Here is a 15,307-nt window from a genome sequence, read left to right on the forward strand (position 1 = left end):
AAAAAAAATATTTTCTGTGTTTGTGAATTGTGTGCACTGTGGCTGCACGTGCACCAACAAAGGAGCAGCGCCAAGCATGCGCCTGTGTCCCATAAATAAAGGGCCGGCTGGCTTGTCAGTTAAAGGGTGCTGTAACCCCCAAAGTACACTCCAAACAAAATAAAAAATATATTTTCTGTGTTTGTGAATTGTGTGCACTGTGGTTGCACGTGCATCAACAAAGGAGCAGCGCCAAGCGTGCGCCTGTGTCCCATAAGTAAAGGGCCGGCTAGCTTGTCCGTTAAAGGGTGCTGTAACCCCCAAAGTGCTCTCCAAACAAAATAAAAAAAATATTTTCTGTGTTTGTGAATTGTGTGCACTGTGGCTGCACGTACATCAACAAAGGAGCAGCGCCAAGCGTGCGCCTGTGTCCCATAAGTAAAGGGCCGGCTGGCTTGTCCATTAAAGAGTGCTGTAACCCCCAAAGTACACTCCAAACAAAATAAAAAAATATTTTCTGTGTTTGTGAATTGTGTGCACTGTGGCTGCACGTGCATCAACAAAGGAGCAGCGCCAAGCGTGTGCCTGTGTCCCATAAGTAAAGGGCCGGCTGGCTTGTCCGTTAAAGGGTGCTGTAACCCCCAAACTACACTCCAAATAAAATAAAAAAATATTTTCTGTGTTTGTGAATTGTGTGCACTGTAGCCGCATGTGCATCAACAAAGTAGTGCCAAGCGTGCGCCTGTGTCATAAGTAAAGGGCCATCTGGCTTGACTGTTAAAGGGTGCTGTAACCCCCAAAGTGCACTCCAAACAAATTAAAAAATATTTTCTGTGTCTGTGAATTGTGTGCACTGTGGCTGCACGTGCATCAACAAAGGAGCAGCACCAAGCGTGCGCCTGTGTCCCATAAGTAAAGGGCTGGCTGGCTTGTCCATTAAAGGGTGCTGTAACCCCCAAAGTGCACTCCAAACAAAATAAAAAAAATATTTTCTGTGTTTGTGAATTGTGTGCACTGTAGCCGCATGTGCATCAACAAAGTAGTGCCAAGCGTGCGCCTGTGTCATAAGTAAAGGGCCATCTGGCTTGACTGTTAAAGGGTGCTGTAACCCCCAAAGTGCACTCCAAACAAATTAAAAAATATTTTCTGTGTCTGTGAATTGTGTGCACTGTGGCTGCACGTGCATCAACAAAGGAGCAGCACCAAGCGTGCGCCTGTGTCCCATAAGTAAAGGGCTGGCTGGCTTGTCCATTAAAGGGTGCTGTAACCCCCAAAGTGCACTCCAAACAAAATAAAAAAAATATTTTCTGTGTTTGTGAATTGTGTGCACTGTAGCCGCATGTGCATCAACAAAGTAGTGCCAAGCGTGCGCCTGTGTCATAAGTAAAGGGCCATCTGGCTTGACCGTTAAAGGGTGCTGTAACCCCCAAAGTGCACTCCAAACAAAATAAAAAATATTTTCTGTGTTTGTGAATTGTGTGCACTGTGGCTGCACGTGCATCAACAAAGGAGCAGCACCAAGCGTGCGCCTGTGTCCCATAAGTAAAGGGCTGGCTGGCTTGTCCATTAAATGGTACTGTAACCCCCAAAGTACACTCCAAACAAAATAAAAAAATATTTTCTGTGTTTGTGAAGTGTGTGCACTGTGGCTGCACGTGCAAAAACAAAGGAGCAGCGCCAAGCGTGCGCCTGTGTCCCATAAGTAAAGGGCCGGCTGGCTCATTTCTTAAAGGGTGGTGTAACCCACAAAGTGCACTACTCTCCAGCAAAAATAAAAAAATATTTTCTGTGTTTGTGTGCGCCTTAGCCGCACGTATATATCAATATAACATAAATGGAGGACCAAACTTTCTCCGATAAAAATTAAATAGGGAAAGATCAAGAACCACTTCCTCCTAGTGCTGTTGCTGCTGCTGGGAGTTGTTCATCATCCAAGAGAGGAAGTAGGAACACCACTACTTTTACTAAACAATTGACCCTCCAACAGTCCCTAGCGAGGAGGATGAAGTACGACAGCAGTCATCCTGAAGCAAAACATAACTGAGGCCTTGACTGCTATGTTGGTGTTAGACGTGCATCCGGTATCCGCCATTAGTGCAGTGGGATTTAGACATTTGATGGAGGTAGTGTGTCCCTGGTTCCAAATCCCGTCTAGATTCCACCTGCATTCTCAAAGCAGCAGCGACAAACGTGCATCTGTCTGTTAAAGGGTGGTGTAACCCTCAAAGTGTGCTACACAAACAATAAAAAAATTCTTCTTTTTTTTCTGTCTTTGTGAATTGTGTGGGCTGTAGCCGCACCTGCATCCTCAAAGCAGCAGCGACAAGCGTGCGTCTGTCTGTTAAAGGGTGGTGTAACCCTCAAAGTGCGCTCCACAAACAATAAAAAAATTATTCTTTTTTTTTCTGTCTTTGTGAATTGTGTGGGCTGTAGCCGCACCTGCATCCTCAAAGCAGCAGCGACAAACGTGCGTCTGTCTGTTAAAGGGTGGTGTAACCCACAAAGTGCGCTCCACAAACAATAAAAAAATTCTTTTTTTTTCTGTCTTTGTGAATTGTGTGGGCTGTAGCCGCATCTGCATCCTCAAAGCAGCAGCAACAAGCGTGCGTCTGTCTGTTAAAGGGTGGTGTAACCCTCAAAGTGCTCCAAAAAATAAAAAACTATTTTTTTTATGTGTTTGTGACTTGTGTGCGATGTAGCTGCACGTGCATCAACACAGTAGCAGCGCCAAGCGTGCGCCTGTGTCATAAGTCAAGGGCCGGTTTGGACATCTGTTCTGGACTGAAGGACGTGCCAACAATTTCTGACAAGTCTACTGTCACTGCATATGATACTGTCCTCAAAGCAGCAGCGACAAGCGTGCGTCTGTCTGTTAAACGGTGGTGTAACCCTCAAAGTGCGCTCCACAAACAATAAAAAAATTCTTTTTTTTTCTGTCTTTGTGAATTGTGTGGGATGTAGCCGCACCTGCATCCTCAAAGCAGCAGCGACAACAGTGCGTCTGTCTGTTAAAAGATTACATCGGTGACAGCATCCAAGTAGGCATGTCAGACAGTCCGTACATGTACTGGCAGGAAAAAGAGGCAATTTGGAGACCCCTGTACAAACTGGCTCTATTTTACCTGAGTTGCCCCCCCTCCAGTGTGCACTCCGAAAGAGTCTTTAGTGCAGCCGGGAACCTTGTCAGCAAAAGGCGTAGGAGGTTGCTTCCACAAAATGTGGAGAAGATGATGTTCATAAAAATGAATTATCAACTCTTCCAGGGAGACCAGCCTCCAGAACGTACAGTGGGACCTGTGGTGGTGGATTCCAGTGGGGACGAATTAATACTCTGTGAGGATGAGGATGTACACAACACTGAAGAGGGTGAGGAATCGTTGAATGAGGAGGATGAGGACGACATCTGGCCTCCGTAGAGCCAGTTTGTGCAGGGACAGATTAATTGCCAGCTTGTTTTGTGGGGGCCCAAACGAACCAATCATTTCAGCCACAGTCATGTGGCAGACCCTGGCGCTGAAATGATTGGTTTGTTAAAGTGTGCACGTCCCGTTTATACAACATAAGGGTGGGTGGGAGGGCCCAAGGACAATTCCATCTTGCACCTCTTTTTTTTCTTTGCATTATGTACTGTTTGGGGCCTAGTTTTTCAAACTGCCATCCTGTCTGCCACTGCAGTGTCACTCCTAGATGGGCCATGTGTTTGTGCCGCCCACTCGTGTCGCTTAACATAGTCATCCATCTACCTCGGTGCAACCTTTTGGACATAAAAACACTATTGTGAGGTGTGAGGTGTTCAGAATAGACTGGAAATGAGTGGAAATTAAGGTTTTTGAGGTTAATAATAGCATAGGAGCAGAAAAATCAACACATTCTGTGATTTTAGCTGTTTTTATGCTTTTTAAAAAAAAAAATACAGATCCAAAACACAAAACCCAGAACCCAAAACACCGAAGGGTGGTTTTGGCAAAACCAATCCAGATCCAAAACACGAAGAAAGATCCAGATCCAAAACCAAAACACAAAAAGTGGCCGGTGCACACCCATAGTTTCCATCAGATTTGGATGATATCATTCATTTAAATACTGTCAGAAATTGTTCATTGTTCATGAAATCGTTCATGAAATCGTTAATATTGTTCATCATTATCATTCATCATTATCGTTGATCTTGCAAGTCTGACCGTGTGTATGCACCATTATTAAATCATGGTGCCCTAGAGCACAGATGAAATAATTAGCTCCACCTGTGGATCTTTTAAAATGTGTTAGTGAGTAATGAATACACCTGTGCACCTGCTGGGTGACCTGGAAAACATGAACTGTTTGGGGTCCTGAGGGCCGAGTTTGAGAACTACTGCCCTAGAGCACAGGTTCTCAACCTCAGTCCTCAGGACCCCAAACAGTGCATGTCTTCCAGGTATCCTCTCAGAATCACAAGTGAAATAATTATCTCCACCTTTGGATCTTTTAAAATGTGCAGCTGACTATTGTTGGTGCACCAGCAGGCAGACATGGAGAGACAGCGCAGCTGGTTCGCAAGGCAATCAGAGCTTGTTGGCCAGCAGCCAATCAGCAGTGGCGGCTCCTGATTGGTTGCCAGTCCACAAGCTCCAATTGGCTCACGACCGGCTCCAGATTCAAATTGCATCAGCGCTGTCTCTTATGTCTGCCAGTGCCTGCCAGTGCAGCAGCTGTAATTAGCTCGCGGCCCGCCCCAAATCCGCACCTACTGGCTGCAGATGCACTCAGGGGAGGGAAAAAGGCTGCTGGAGTTACTGGGGGGGGGGGCATAATGTGTAAGGGGCATTACCGTGTGGCATAATGTTATAAGGAGCATTACTTTGTGGCATAATGTGTAAGGGACATTATGTAATAATGTGCTATATGGGGCACTACTACTACTATGTGACATAATCTGTAAAGCGCATTTCTGTGTAGTATAATGTGTTAAGGGGCATTACATTGTAGTGTAAGGGGCATTACTATGTGGCATAATGTGTATAAGGGGTACTACTGTGTAGCATAACCTGGATGGGCTCTGTGTGGCATAACATGAATGGGCTCTGTGTGAGGGCAAAAGTATATGATTTTTACCTATGGATGGCAAGATCTTGCTATGTGGCCCCCAAAGTTCTAGATACGCCCTTGCATGCAAACACAGAGGTTTAACTAATACCACTTTTACACTGACCTGAAAAGCCCAGGTTGATGCGCATCAACCTGGGATTTTTGTCAGTGTAAATGCATCCACCACGGTCCAGGGACCCAGGGACCCAGGAAATCCAACTCGGTTAACTTGCAGGGTTGGCCACAGGTCGTTCCCGTGTCACCCTGCAGTGTAAACAGCATGGTCCGGGTCACGATGACTCAAATCGTGCCACATGCTGCCCGATTGGCTGGCTTCAGTGGGACTTGGAGATTACATAATCTCCAAGCGTCCACTGCAGTGCAACGCCGGAAGAACTGGGTCACTGCAGACCCAGCTCCGGTGTGAATGACTATGCCTCGGTCGGTGCCGTGGTGTGAAAGGGGGTCTGTCCCGGATCTGATCCAGGTTGGAAAAATGTTCCAAATCCTGGGTCAGACCCGGGACTTTGGTGTAAAAGGGCTATTATATATAACTTTAAAAAGAACTAACTCTGGATTTAATATGAACTTTCATGAGTCATAAAGTTTAACCCTTGCTCAGACTGTGAGGTAAAAAAATACCTTTGTAGCTTTCACACAGGTTAGTGGCAGGCTAGCCCTGGAACCTGTGTAATTTAAGAGTGTTTTCATTTTTAGGGATTGTGTGACAGTGTGTGTCCCTGACAAAGTTCAAACCTAGGCAAAGAAATAACACCACCCTGTCAAATTTATTGAAGCAAGGTCCAAAACTCTGGCCGTGCATAAAGGACAAACAGACAGACATGCTTTCTCGCTTTTTACATAGATTAGCTGTATAAAATGAATTTCAAAAAGGGTCAAAGTGATCTTTGTAGATGTCACAAGATATTAGAAGAGTTTAAGAGGAGAGAGAGAGCTCAACCCTACATGATCCTCAGTTCTTTGTAAGGATATTCTTATGCCTATCCCAAGCATGTTTAAAACGCTCTACTGTCTTCTCTGATGGGAGGCTATTTCACTTATCTACTACCCTTTCTGTGAAGTAAATTTCCTCAAATTTCCTTTGAATCTCAGTCCCTTCAGTTTCAGTGCATGTACTTTTGTTCTAGTACTTCTCTTCTTTTGAAGAATGTCTCCTTCCTGTACCGTGTTAAAACCCATGATACAGTCAGGTGCATAAATATTGGGACATTGACAGAATTTTCATATTTTGGCCTCTATTCACCACCACAATGGCTTTGAAATGAAACAAACAAGATGTGCTTTAACTGCAGACTTTCAGATTTAATTTGAGGGTAATTACATCCAAATCAGGTGAACGGTGTAGGAATTACTATGGTTTCTATATGTGCCTCCCACTTTTTAAGGGGCCAAAAGTAATGGGTCAAACTAAACAATCCTAAATCTAACTTTCACTTTTTAATACTTTGTTGCAAATCCATTGCAGGCAATTACAGCCTGAACTCTGGAACGCATAGACATCACCAGACGCTGGGTTTCATCCTTGGTGATGCTCTGCCAGGCCTCTACTGCAAATGTCTTCAGTTCCTGCTTCTTCTTGGGGCATTTTCCCTTCAGTTTTGTCTTCAACAAGTGAAATGCATGCTCAATCGGATTCAGGTCAGGGGATTTATTTGGCCATTGCATAACATTCCACTTTTTAGCCTTGAAAAACTCTTTGGTTGCTTTTGCAGTATGCTTTGGGTCATTGTCCATCTGCACTGTGAAGCGCCGTCCAATGAGTTCTGAAGCATTTGACTGAATATGAGTATATAATATTGCCCAAAACACTTCAGAATTCATTCTGCTGCTTTTGTCAACAGTCACATCATTAATAAATACAAGGAAACCAGTTCCATTGTCAGCCATACATTCCCACGCCATGACACTACCACCACCATGTTTCACTGATGAGGTGGTATGTTTCGGATCTTGAGCAGTTCCTTTCCTTCTCCATACTCTTCTCTTCCCATCACTCTGGTACAAGTTAATCTTTGTATCATCTGTCCATAGGATGTTGTTCCAGAACTGTAATGGCTTTTTTAGATGTTGTTTGGCAAACTCTAATCTGGTCTTCCTGTTTTTGTGGCTCACCAATGGTTTACATCTTGTGGTGAACCCTCAGTATTCACTCTTGTGAAGTCTTCTCTTGATTGTTGACTTTGACACATATACACCTATCTCCTGGAGAGTGTTCTTGATTTGGCCAACTGTTGTGAAGGGGTTTTTCTTCACCAGGGAAATAATTCTTCTGTCATCCACCACAGTTGCTTTCCGTGGTTTTCCGGGTCTTTTGGTGTTGCTGAGCTCTCCGGTGCGTTCTTTCTTTTTAAGAATGTTCCAAACAATTGATTTGGCCACACCTAATGTTTTTGCTATCTCTCTGATAGGTTTGTTTTGATTTTTCAGCCTAATGATGGCTTGCTTCACTGATAGTGACAGCTCTTTGGATCTCATATTGAGAGTCGACAGCAACTGATTCCAAATGCAAATGTCACACCTAGAATGAACTCCAGACCTTTAACCTGCTTAATTGATAATGAAATAACGAGGGAATAGCCCACACCTGTCCATGAAATAGCTTTTGAGTTGATAGTCCCATTACTTTTGGCCCCTTAAAAAGTGTGAGGCACATATAGAAACCGTTGTAATTCCTACACCGTTCACCTGATTTGGATGTAATTACCCTCAAATTAAATCTGAAAGTCTGCAGTTAAAGCACATCTTGTTTGTTTAATTTCAAAGCCATTGTGGTGGTGAATAGAGGCCAAAATATGAAAATTCTGTCAATGTCCCAATATTTATGCACCTGACTGTATATTTGAAAGTTTCTATCATGTCCTATCTCTGGTTCAAACTATACATATTGAGATCTTTTAGTCTTTCCTGATAAGTTTTGTGATGTAGGCCATGCCAGCCAAAGAGAGTCAGACAGACTCTCATTGGCTTCTGCATCCATGGAGGGAGCCGGGCTGGAGCTCACTCATGAGCTCCGCCTTCCGGCTCCCGCAGTGGGTGATGGGAGAGACATCCTATTTATGGTTGTGTCATATTTATGTAAAGGACACTGCATAGGGGGGGCACAACTAGGGGCACTGCATAGGGGGACCACTACTGGGGGCACTGTATAAGGGGCACTACTGAGGGCACTGTATAAGGGACACTACTGGGGGCACTTTTATAAGGGGCACTGCTGAGGGCACTGTATAAGGGGCACTACTGAGGGCACTGTATAAGGGACACTACTGAGGACACTGTATAAGGGGCACTACTGAGGGTACCGCATTGGGGGAACACTACTGGGGCACTGTATATGGGGCACTACTAGGGGCACTGCATAAGGGGCACTACTGGGGGCACTGTATAAGCAGCACTACTGGGGGCACTGTGTAAGGGCCACTCATGGGTGCTCTGTATAAGGGACACTACTGGGGGCAGGGGGGTCTTTAATAAGTCATGCTGGCTGCAAGCATTTGCCTGCTGCAGGCATGTTTTTTAGTGACAGAGGTGTGTGTGTGTCCGTGTCAGTCAGTGTGTGCATACTCATCATAGGCTGAGTGGTATATTTTACTGTAGTGGTCCTAAATCCTGTGTAAGCTGTTCTATCTATCTATCTATCAATTTGTGTCTAGATGCTTTGTCATTGGTTCAGGAGATGTTATATTTCTTTTGCAGGTGAACTAGAGGTACCAGTGCCCCCCCCGCATGCTGGTACTTGTGGTTCTCAAAGGATTGCTGGGACCTCAAGCTTTCCAGTAAAATACAATATTATTCATTCGATTTTCTTTAAAACATTTACACAATCAACCTGGAACCTACCACCCAAGGGTGCCGGGGATAACCCTGGGCTATCAGCCCAGGCCTGGGATGCCCTGGAGAGGGGGAGCCCTTCATCCACCTCACCAGGGACCCCCGACCTGGGCTGACTAGCGGTCAGGTATAATGCATTGGCCGGGGGACCTGGTGAAAGGGTTCCCCAGCTGTGACATTATACCCCGGTTAGAAATAATCCGATGCTGGTTATGGAAAATACAGGAACCCCCTACTCCTTTTGCCCCATTTATTTTCCCCTGTATTTTAAGAACCAGGGCAGGCTCAACAGAGCTCGGTGCTGGTTCTTAAAATACAGGGGAACCAAAGAATTTTATTTATTTGGTGTCATCAAAATATCCAGTCTTTTGATAAACCGCATGATAAAAGTAAAAAACAGTCCCACCTTTCCCTATCTCATTGTACGTTCACTTGGTGTGGTGGCAGTTAAGTTCAACTACAGTAACTTTACTACTGTACTGCAAACAATAAAACCAATCATTGGAGCAGTCAATAGAAAAGCAGCAGCAACCCAGCATTAGTACTGCCAGTCATAGTACTTCTTTAACATCTACAAAAGAAGGTCAAGGGGAAAGAAGGTGTTTTCATATCCCAATGTACTGTATCATTATTATTTTTGTCATGTGTGTTAACCTTTCAATAAAATCTATTTAAAAAAATTAAAGACTTTAGTAATTCCTAAAAACTGACATGCTGACTGTGGCCCAAAAAAATACTGCCCACTTTTTTAATTCAGTAACTACATGTAGAAGATTGCAGTGACTGCAACAACAGTATAATTTGCCATGTCACCAACTAAAGCAATACTGTAGGTAGTAACCAGGTGGAATTCTATGCTATATATGCTTCAATGACTGAATGAACAGCAACAAGTCATCCAAACATACATATCCACCCATGCGATAGGGAGTGGGATAGTGGAGAAAATTCTCAGTTTTATGCAAGTTACTAAAACCATTTGCAATTGTAACCAATGAAGTGAGATCAGACACTACAACCTGAGCAGGTCATACCCTTAATTAAACTACTGAAAAAGCTAGAAAAGCTGAAGGAGTAGATGAAACAAAGCGAATCCAGTTGAAATTGTAACCAATGAAGTGAGATCAGACACTACAACCTGAGCCAGGTCATACCCTTAATTAAACTACTGAAAAAGCTAGTAAAGCTGAAGGAGTAGATGAAACAAAGGGAATCCAAGTATGATGGACTTGTAGAATAAGTTCTTTTGTCACTTTGCCAGGACCAAAGAGTTTGCAACATCCTTCAATTGGATCAGTACATTTTGTCAACCATGCTTGATCCTAGGTTTCTAGTCGCATGTCTTTGTCACACATTGGGGTCTTAGCATCTGTTTTAAGTCCATCAGTCACACTTCTCTGCTTCATGCACCTGACAAGATTCCCAAAGTTAAACAAAATAGCAAGAACATGATGGGTCTTGTCATTTGAGTCACCTGAGCAGCTCAGTCATGCCCACCTAATCCTCTGCTCCATATATTAGGCTGAACCATCTGCTATTTAACCCTGCACCTGGAGTCAGCATATTGTCTGAACAACTTCATTCCTTCGAGAATTGTTCTAGGCTCCAGGTCTCAGTGTTACTGCCTCCTGTTATCCATGTCCTCTGTGAACCATGTTTGTTGTTTCTTGTGGACTACAATACCAAGCATTTCCAGTGTTACCTGCTTATCTGCAACACCAGCATTTCCAATGTTACATGTCTACCTGCTATACGAGCATTTTCAGTGTTATTAGCATTTCCAGTATTACCTGTTTACTTGCAGTTTCCACTACTTCTGTGAACTCAGTTACCTGCACTCCTAGCAGATATACTTCAACCTCAGCTTCAACCAGATGCCGCTGCATTTCTTGTCTCCAGCATTCACAGAGCCGGCAATACCTTTCGTGGCTTACTATTTTCTGACACTGTGAAACACCTCCAAGCTCCATTACTGTGGAGTCTATCCTAGCATCCTTGATCTCCGCCTGCTGCCTGCTGTACTATTGGGACATTTCATACCAAGCCTTACACAGTACTCTGTTGTTATCACTTGGCTCACTGCATGTATATTTCAGGTTAGCAGTAACACTATTGTGCTGACTGGGCATTGGTGTTCCTGTGCTGTGTGTTGTTGTCTGGGGCTGGCACTGAGGAAGTTATGCAAGTTCTAGGGATGTGGTCAGTGTGCAGAATAAAGAACCCTGGGGTGGTCGGCAGATCTGTTTTTCTTATTCTGGTCCCTCAGTGCCTGAGCTTGTAACTGGGTTCCAGTTCAAGGTCTTGCATCAGAGCAGTGCCAGAGTACTTGCTTCCTCAAGCTGTACTCTACATAGATAAGACACTGTGCTGGTACTATATTACCCTAAGTTCCAGAGTTGTCACCTTTAGTCACTGGAGTGTGTCCTTAGTTCTGCTGCCTTCACAGGTCAATGTCAGCCAGTTCACTGCAGTCTTTTGCCAATATTGGTGAAAACAATATTGTGAGCTGTGAGGTAGTCAAAATTGAGTGGAAATTAATGTTATTGATGTTAATAACACTGTAGGTACAAAAACAGGTACAAAAATACATGATTTCAGATGTTTTTATCAATTTTAAAGAAAACCAAAACATTGGAGTATGGTTTGGCCAAAACCCAATCCAAAAAACAACGAAGATGTAGATCCAAAACACACATCTCTACATTTTACTGGACCTGGTGTCCAATGGTGTTCTATCTTTAACTGCTAGTTTATGTTCTTGATTCTTGAGGTACACTGCAGTTAAGACTGCCTCTGCCCAGAATCTCTTGTCCAGACCTGCATTACTTAGTAGCATTTGTGCTCTTTTGACAATTGTTCTGTTTACCTTCTCACACATGCCATTCTGTTCAGGTGTGTAGGCAATAGTTAGGTGGTAATGTATGCCATTCCTCTTTTGACAGATATTAAGATCTGTCACATTCTTCACCATTATCAGACTTCAGTCCTTTTATTTTCAGGCCTAATTCTTTTATGCTGCAATCTTACTGGTTATTGCTCTTTCAGCTTTCAGGAACTATACATATGTCATAATTGTAGCATCATCTATGATCATGAAGTAGCGGTTACGGCTCATTAACTGTACCTCCAATGGTCCACATGAAGTCTGTATGCACTAGTTCCAGTGGTGCTCTTGCTGTGGACACTGACTTTGGAAAGGAAAATATGCTTGCTTACCCTTCATGAAATTTTCACATTCTTGTCTTTCCAGGTTGTATGCTGACATCCCTGTCACCATCTTCTCTAGAAGCTGTGGAATTTATTGCACCCTTGGGTGACCTGATTTCCTGTGTAATAGCACAATGGACTGCTTCAAATCTGAAGAAGCCATCACACAACACTCCTCAGTGTCTAGGATATACAATTGTTGGCACCAGGTTGCCATTGCAATTACAGTATCTCTTTTATGGTACATAACACACTGTCCCTGTGCAAATTGGACAATGTATCACTTCTTTTCCACTACACTGATAGCAATCAGATTGGTCCCTAGATCTGGTACAAAAAAATGCATCTTCATCTGTGACAACAGTTTCACCCTTAAATACTCAAGTGCACAATAAATGTCCTACTTTCATGGCATTTAGGACTTTGTCTCAGCTCCTCTAACATTTACAGGATAATACAACTTTAATGACTTGAACCAACTCTCATTACAGCAAAAGTGCCTTGTGGTTCCTGAGTTCTTTTACCAGCAATCCTTGTGGTGACTGTTTGCTACATAGAGTGATGACTCACTCTGTCATCATTGCATGATGAAGTACCACTTCTTGTGACACCTGAAATACTTGTATTTGGGCTTTATGGGTTTGTGCTCTTTGACAGTAGAATAGAATTCTCAGCATTGGTCTCAACAATTATGCGCTCTTGAAACTGCAGTAGTTTGTCCTGTATAATCTGCATTGATAGCTTACCAGCGCATGGCTCCAAGACTAAAACTAGAAGATCATATTCTGGCATAAGATTGCAGCATTGCCATTGCAACCTCCTTCTCATTTACTTGGATGCCTACTGAAGTTAATTGCTGAGATATAGACATCATTCTATCTTTCTATCTATATATTCATGCATATTCTTGAGCGCATTTAGCTTTGTGCCATACAGAGTGCACCCCAGGTTAATTTGTCTCATTAAGCTTTTGTCTTCGTAACACAATTTATGCCTATGGCTCGATGGCTCTAGCTACATCATCTGGGCTTGGGTTAACACAGGGATAACTAGGAACTTTCAACAATGCTTCACTCTGTAAATGCATTTCCATGGTGAATATCAGGTAGCATATTTCTTTGAACCAGTTTGTTTGATGGATCTAATACTTGCATTTACACTGTATATTTTCCCAAGAGCAAGTGTGTTCCCCCGCTACAGTGCCACCAGCCCTGGTTAGTAATGCCTAGTGCTGGTAAAAGAAATTGCAGGGGAACTTCTTTGTCCTTTCCAATATCCATGTAGGCAGAAGTGCGAACCCAAAGTTATGGGAATCTTACTGCAATTTTTGGTGACTTGTAAATTCAAGGGTTATTACATACCTCCCATAAACCTAATTGGTAACAAATATGTTAAACAAATGTTTTAATTAAACAGAATTTAATTTATTAAACTTCTCTTCTAGTAATCAAGGAACCATGATCATTTCCATTGTTCATGTTTGTATTAGAAACTAAGGGCCTGATTCAGAGCCGCTCGCTCTGAATCAGGGCTGGGCTTTTTTTTATTGGATCGGCCTCTTGGCCGCTCGCATAGCTGTGGGTGACCACCCACAGCTATTGCGAGGGGCCATGATGATGGTCGCGATGGTCAAGACCATCGCGACCATTGGGCTTGCGATGAGACCCTTGTGGTATTGTCTCGTGGCCGCAAGCCCCAGAGAGATTTTGGCTCTAACAGAGCTGAAATCTCTCCACCGACATCACTCGTGATGTCAGTGGGGCCGCCCCCAAACGGCAGGTGTTCTCATGGGAATGCCTCTGTTTGGGCAGCCACCCCCCGGCCCACCCACCAAAGGGGGCGAGCTGTCACTCAAAATCAACAGCTCGCCGTCGCTAGCCGGGTCTCGCACATGTACATGACAGAGCCGGCTCCATTGTGCGCATGCGCTGTGGGCCACCATCGACCCAGTTGCGAGCGCTCAGCGCTTGCGACCGGGTCTGAATCAGGCTCAAAGAGCCTGATCCAGTACTGATCGCAATTGCGTTCACTGCTGCTATTTTAACGGAATGCAGCAGCAAAAAATATGCTAATGCTTTCCAAAGCTCAGACAACATAATGACGCCAACTACTGCTTTCTCACATCCATCCAATGTCGCTCTTCTATGTAAATATCGGTACCATCGACATATGTCGCACAAGTACACAGCATTTACACTAAGTCTGACCAGCCACAGAAACTACATGTCTCCTCGCATGCAGTGGGCTCTCAAGCTGCGTATGCAATCACAGTGGCTAATTTATGCAAGCAATGGCGTTCAAACGGACAGGCAAGCCTGTGTTTTTCTGACCACTCCCCCGTCACCACCCCAAAATGCTTGCATCCTGTCAGCCACTCTGAAATGGATTCCTCTGAGTGTACGGAATTGCAGTGCGATTGCAGCGCATGTGCAATGCGGCTTATGTGCAATGGCTAACAATCTCTCGAACTGCATACATAGCTGCATTTGAAATCACTGCTGAATCAGGCTCTAAGGGTCTAGCGTCAATACTAAACTTATTGAGACACTTTTGCAGCACCAAACATTTTAAGGTAAAATATTTTATCAATATAGCAAGTAAGTAGTTCAAGGTGACCGTAACAAAATAAATTAAAATGCAAAATCACTTTTCCCGATAGAATATAATCTGGAATCAGAAGAAAATTAATTAATTCAAAGAAGGTTCTAAAAATCCTCCCAATAAAGCTTAATGTGTTTTAAAAACAATAGGTAACATCTCAGGCTGAGAGAACAATTAAGTTGTCAGTTTGAATCCAGCCAAAAAAATATGCATCATTCTTATCATTCCATCACATCAGGAGAGTGCTTCTGAATTAGGTACGGTTCATAAAAAAGGTTACAATACTCAGGGGTCTATTCAGCAATAATTTTTTTACATAAAAAATTTGGAAATTATGATTTCTGTACTTTGTATGTGAATCCCCTATTCAGCAATGGGATAATGGAGAAGATAATGCAATTATCTCCTCCATTAATTCTTATCTCACAGAGTACCACACTGTAGGGATCAGCCATTGATCTCTATAGTGCTTCAACGCTTTTTGCTATTCAGCATACCAAAAAGTGTTAAATTACTCGAAAAATCATTACTGTAAGGTGCATACACACGGTCAGATATTGGTGCCCATCCACTAAACGATTAAGTTGAGCGATTGAATGATAAC

Source organism: Taudactylus pleione, unplaced genomic scaffold (assembly GCF_031769625.1).
Source record: "Taudactylus pleione unplaced genomic scaffold, aTauple2 ptg000485l, whole genome shotgun sequence".
Classification (NCBI taxonomy): domain Eukaryota; kingdom Metazoa; phylum Chordata; class Amphibia; order Anura; family Myobatrachidae; genus Taudactylus; species Taudactylus pleione.